The sequence below is a fragment of the Lathyrus oleraceus genome, chromosome 2, assembly GCF_024323335.1.
Source record: "Lathyrus oleraceus cultivar Zhongwan6 chromosome 2, CAAS_Psat_ZW6_1.0, whole genome shotgun sequence".
Classification (NCBI taxonomy): Eukaryota; Viridiplantae; Streptophyta; class Magnoliopsida; order Fabales; family Fabaceae; genus Lathyrus; species Lathyrus oleraceus.
Genome location: NC_066580.1, coordinates 288,356,084 through 288,362,636, shown reverse-complemented (window position 1 = coordinate 288,362,636; position 6,553 = coordinate 288,356,084). Strand labels below are relative to the sequence as shown.

Below are 6,553 nucleotides of genomic sequence, written 5' to 3'. Positions count from 1 at the left end.
TCAACTTAAGTTTTCCCGCACTTCAATTCCGTTGGGTAAGATCGAAAGCCGTCCAACATCTTTTTAAGCTTAATTGTTTTTAACTATTTCAAAAACAGCGAAAGCCCTTTGTCTAGTTCATTAGGAGTTTTTAACATAAATAAGAAAAGAGATTTTAAAACTATTTTCGTACGCGTTTATAAGTTTAGAGTCTGGTTCGTGAGAACCTCTTTTGGTTAAGAAATTCAAGTTATAATACTTTTCAACTTAGTCAAGATACTATATTTCTTAAAAATAGGTTTACTACTCTAACGCAATGCGCGCCTTTTTATAAGTGACAATAAGAGGGTTTGATTAGGGAGTACAACTCGGTTCTGAATACGCGAAAGCGACAGTTCCTATTAAATTAGTTCTTTTCAAAGTAGGAAACATTGCCCATAAGTAGCTCTATTAGCAAGTACTTGGATTATCCATTGATTACGTGAATTACATTCGACCCTGTCTTTATTAATTAATCTTTATTCAACACTTTACTTTTCATTGCATACTCCAGAAACACCTATTTTGATTGCCTTTGATAAACACCATAACGAGAGATAACGATAGATTGACACTTGGTCTCTGTGGATTCGATAATCTTTTATATTACTCTGACGCGTTCGTATACTTGCGAAAAAAACGCATCAAGACGTTCCCAGTACGTTGGCACCGATCACATCTGACAATGTAAGCACGAACATCGCGTCATAATGTTGGCTAGTAAAGGCCAGCTTGGAGAATTTTAGTGCATGTCTTAGATGTTCCTGCATGTCCATCATAAGGTGCGGAGTGACAATGTTTTATGATGTTTTCTACTTCTTCAGGGACACAACGGCGAAAAATGGCATTTGTCCATCTTTTGAAAAGGAGTGGTTTGTCCCAATAAAACTATCTTGCATCACTAAATAATTTCTTCTTCGGTTGGTTGTTAAGTTCGGGGGTATGATATCAGCATCTAGGTAATTAACAAAGTCAGCGTACCAAGGTATGTTGGTCACTGCTAGAGTTTTTTCAATGTTCCAATCCATTGAAACGTCAGAGTCATCATCCTGAATGGTTTTGATTGTAGCCATACGTCTATCATAGGTAAAATCGTCATTTATAGGCACTAGGTCTGGTTTTAAATATTCAAGCCTAGAAAGGTGGTCAGCAACTACATTTTTTGTGCCCTTCTTATCTCGAATATCTAGGTCAAACTCTTGCAGTAAAAGGACCCATCGAAGTAACCTAGGTTTAGCCTCCTTCTTTCTTAACAGGTATCGAATAGATGCATGATCTGCATAAACTATAATTTTAGCTGCGACCAAATAAGATCGAAATTTATCAATAGCAAAAACAACAACGAGGAGTTATTTCTCGGTTGTTACATAGTTATGTTGGGCGGCATCCAGGGTTCTACTGGCATAGTAAATTACATGTAATTTCTTGTCTTTTCTTTGCCCTAGAACATCACCAACAACATAATCGCTAGCATCGCACATGATTTCCAAAGGTTGGTTCCAATCTGGAGGTTGCATAATAGGTACGAAAATTAGTGCTTGTTTCAAAAGGTTGAATGCTTCAATACATTTTTCATCGAAAATAAACTCGACATCTTTCATTAGAAGGCTAGTCCGAGATTTGGTTATTCTAGAGAAGTCTTTAACAAAGCGTCAGCAGAAACCGGCGTGTCCAAGAAAGCTTTGGACTTCCTTATTGGTCTTAAGTGGTTTGAGGTTTTCTATAACCTTGATTTTAGCTTTATCAACCTCAATGCCTTTTTCAAAGACTATGTGTCCTAATACTATTCCTTCGATAACCATAAAGTGACATTTTTCCTTGTTTATCATAAGGTTTTCTTCCACACATCTTTCTAGAATTTTCTCAAGGTTAGCTAGACAATTTTCAAAACTGAATCCGCATACCGAGAAATCGTCCATAAAAACTTCCATAATCTCAACGAGGAAATCTGTGAAGATTGATATCATACAGTGTTGGAAGGTAGCTAGGGCATTACAAAGTCTGAATGTCATTCTTCTATAGGCAAATGTTCCATAAGGGCATGTAAAGGTTGTTTTCTCTTGGTCTTCGGGGTGAGGGAAATGATCTTTCCTAGTTACCTTATTTAGTTTTCTGTAATCGATGCACATACGCCAACCGTTTTCCACACGCTTAGCTACATGCTCGCCTTTCTCATTTTCCATAACTGTGACACCTCCTTTTTTAGGTACCACATGTACAGGGCTCACCCACTTACTATCTGAAATTTGATAAATTATACTATCCTCTAGTAGTTTTAGTACTTCTTTCTTAACCACATCGATCATTATAGGGTTTATCCTTCGTTGATGTTCTCTAGAAGGTTTAGAATCTTCCTCCAGCAAGATCTGGTGCATGCACACGGATGGGCTTATCCTTTTGAGATCAGATATGTTATATCCTAAAGCGGAGGGATACTTTCGCAAGATATCTAAAGGTTGATTCATTTCATCTTCATTCAAGGTGGCGCTCACTATAACGGGGCGATTTAGTTCTTCATCTAAAAACTCATATATTAGATTCTTGGGTAGTTGCTTAAGTTCTATAGATGGTTTCTTAGGACATGGCATATGGTTCAGGGTAAGTGCTAAGCAATTATAAAGGTTTTCATCCATGTAAGGCTCCACTCCAAATACGCCATCTTCTCTTGTGGGAGTCGAGGTAAATTTCATTGTCTCGGGAGGTCCTTCTTGATCTAGCTCCCTTATGCATTCATCAATGATATCGGTGGCATAACATGAGTCTTCTATGACTGGTGCCATTCGGAATTTGGAAAATATAAATTCTATCTTTTGATCACCTACTTCAAAAGTTAATTTTCCTCTTTTAAGATCTATTATGGCTCCCGCTGTTGATAAGAAAGGTCTACCAAGGAGGATTGGAATTTCATCGTCTTCTTTAATGTCCATTACCACGAAATCTGTTGGGATATATAGTTGGCCGATTCTAACTGGAATGTCTTCTAATATGCCTATTGGATATTTTACAGATCTATCAGCTAATTGAAGAAACATCTTAGTCGGTTTCAATTCTCCTAGGTTTAACCTTCTACAAACTGCTAAAGGCATTAAGCTTACGCTCGCTCCCAAGTCTAGGAATGCTTTGTCTATAACATGATCCATAAAATACAAGGTATGGAAAGGCTTCTGGGATCTTTCTCCTTCTTAGCAAGTTTATTCTCAGCAATGGAGTTGCACTCTAAAGGTTTGGGATCATCAAGCCTACATTTGTTGGTCAAGATATCTTTAAGGAATTTAGCATAAGATGGCATCTGGATGATGGCTTCGGTGAATAGGATTTCTACGTGGAGTTTCTCGATCACCTTTATAAACTTTTTATATTGGTTATAAATTTTGGTATGTTTAAGTCTTTGCGGTTATGGAATTGGTGGTTTATAAGGAGAGGGTGGAACATAAACTTTATCTTTATCTTCTCCTTTATCTTTCACTTCCTGGTCTTTTTGTCCCTCTAGTTCCTCTACTTCTTCTGTAGACACAATGTTTTTCTTAGAAGCCTCTGATCCACTCAAGGCTGGTTTTACAGGTTCGTCATAAGTTGTCCCACTTCGTAGGGTAACAACGTTAACTTGCCCTCGGGGGTTGGGTTGAGGTTGTCCAGGAAATTTCCCTCCAGGTGTGGCCTGGGGGGCTTGTTGTTGTGCTATTTGTGAGATTTGGGTTTCAAGCATCTTATTATGAGTGATTATCGAATCAACCTTAGTTCCTAATTGTGTGATCAGTTTATTTACATGAATATCTTGGTTTAGGAACTCTTTATTTTACTGAGTTTGGGCCGAAATGAAGTTCTCCATGATTTTCTCAAGGTTTGGCTTTTGAGGAACGACCTGCATAGGTTGGATTGGTTTTTGAGCTTGAAAACCTGGTGGTCTTTGAGGTGTAGAGCTTTGAATAGGTTTATTGTTTTTATAAGAGAAGGTTGGGTGATTCCTCCATCCAGGGTTATAAGTGTTTGAAAACGGGTTTCCTTGGGCATAATTGACCTGGTATGAGTTTGATTCAGTTAACAGATTGCATTATGGTGCAAGATGTCCTTTGGTTCCACAGATTTCACAATCTATAGCTACTGCAGCTGTAGGATTTGCATACATGTGTTCAACCTTCAAGGCTAAAGCGTCCATTTTAGCTTTCATCGTGTCCATACAATTTACCTCATGTATTCCTCCTTTGGTCTCCCTTTTTGTCCACTGATTCTCGTTCCGACTCCCATTTGTAATGGTTTTGTGCCATATCTTCGATGAGAGCGCAAGCGTCGGGGTAAGGTTTGTTCATCAGAGCACCACTGACGGCAACGTCGATGGACATCTTTGTGTTATAGTGAAGTCCATTATAAAAGGTGTGAATAATCAGCCATTGTTCTAGGCCATGGTGTGTATAAGATCTTAGTAGTTCTTTATATCTTTCCCAAGCTTCAAAAAGTGATTCACCCTGATTTTGAGTGAATCTGGTTATTTGGTTTCGAAGGACAAAGGTCTTACTCGGGGAAAAATATCTTGCAAGGAACACTCTCTTGAGGTATTCCCAAGTAGTAATCCAGTTAGCCGGAAGGGAATCTAACCAAGACCGTGCTATATCTCTGAGGGAAAACGAGAATAGTCTTAGACGAATTGCCTCAGGCGAAGCACCATTGGTCTTGAACGTATCATCTAATTAGATAAAAACTTTTAAATGCTGATTTGGGTTCTCTATAGCGAGACCCACGAATTGGTTTTGTTATACTAGTTGTAATAAAGAGGGTTTTAATTCTAAATTATTAGTAGGAATAGCCGGATTTACTATACTAGAATTGGGTTCTTCGTTAAAAGGCTGGGTGAATTCCTTAAGTGGTCTTCGATTTTGATCTTCGGCCATTGCTCTCCTAATTCTTTGGAGAAAACGACGTGCACGATCGTATCACTCTGGTTCTGCTATTGGATCCTCTACATTTCCGGAACTGCGAGTTTTTCGCATTTACCGACTAACAGGGCCTTAGTCTAGACGGTGTAACAATAGGGTACAAAAATTTCCAAATTGCCAATCTATCGATTTCTATTGTTATGGTGTTTATCTACGGCAAATCAAATAAGTAAATTCACGTAGACAAAAAAGTAAATAATGAAGTAAATAGATTCAGATAAAATTTGCAGGCTCGAATGTAATTCACATTAGTAAGGAATTACTCCAATTGTTTCTAAATAGAACTACTTATGGGGCTATATTTTCTACTTTGAGAAGAATCAATTTAATAGGAACTGTCTCTTTTGCGTATTCAGAACCGAGTTTACTCTCTAATTAATTCCCTTCATTGTCACTTATGAAGCGTGCTTGTTGCGTTAAAGTAGTAAACCTATTTTTAAGAAATTTAATTGTTGACTTAGTTAAAAAGTGTTTTTGATTTTGAAAAATTAACTTAAAAGAGATCCATGGCTTTCGCTCAAGGATTCGGATTTTAAACCTACAAACGCGTCCAAAAATAGTTTCAAAATCATTTTCTAATAATGTTAAAAATTCCTAATTAACCGGACAGAGTGCTTTCGCTACTTTTGACGAGTTAAAACTAACCAAGGTTATCTTTAAGAGTTGGACGACTTTCGATCTTACTCAACTATATCTCGGCTCTACTTTTGTAGTTGCCGATCAAAATAAGTACTGAAAACTTGTGTTAAAATCAAAATAGCCCCTAAAGAATTTCTATAGATACAAATTATGGAGTATCATCTTAACGACGATCCTTACATCCTAACCTTTAAAGATTTAGCCAGACATGGAAATAGAAATGAACATAGCAGAATTAATCATGTTTAAAAGAACAGGCAAATAAAATGTGCAAGTTAATAAACAAGTATGTAAAAGCAAGACAGACAAGTAAATAAAGTAAAGCATGCAAGATAAATAAAACGTAAATGAAAATAAACTTGAATAAGAAACCTGCTCCAAATCGGAGACTTTAATCTGGTTCACTGGAAAATAAACTTGGCTGGAAAGTAAAATTTGACTGGAAAGTAAAATGGCGGCAAGATTGTTTGTACAGTGCTCTAACCTAACTACAACTCAAGTGCGATAGCCCCCCGATGTGACGGATTACCGCTTTTACAATGGTGAACTAAGTTGGATCCCTCGTGAGTGAAATGAAGAAGCCTATTTATAGAGATTCTGAAAAGCTAGGAAAAGACAAAGCTGCCCTACAACTATCCTTAGTGGGAACGAGCAGACAAAGATGGCGCCCTCCATCCCCACCATGGCGCCCTCCATGTGAACAAAATGAAAGGATCATGGGAACGTGGTAGTTACCACCGCTTGTCAGCTTACACGTCATGGACCCCCCTTGACGGCCACCATGTGACAATTTTCCACAAAAACTTCTATTTCTTGCTCGTTTGGCTTCGTTTCTTCATAAAAGGCTCTTGTAGGGTAACATATCTGAAAATAGGACAAAAAGAAAACATAACACAAGAAAATGACAATAAAACCTAATAAGCATGTGCAATCAGAGTTAAATGCGCAGTGTGTTTCAGGGTTAT

The 6,553-nt window shown here is 37.7% G+C and overlaps 1 non-coding gene across 1 annotated transcript; it reads left to right on the top strand.

Annotated features, from left to right (window-relative positions):
- Positions 1-4,413: 4,413 nt before the first annotated feature.
- LOC127124708 (small nucleolar RNA R71) lies at positions 4,414-4,520 on the top strand. Its single transcript, XR_007804169.1, has one exon. It is a non-coding gene; the product is annotated as a small nucleolar RNA R71 (small nucleolar RNA).
- Positions 4,521-6,553: the final 2,033 nt, after the last annotated feature.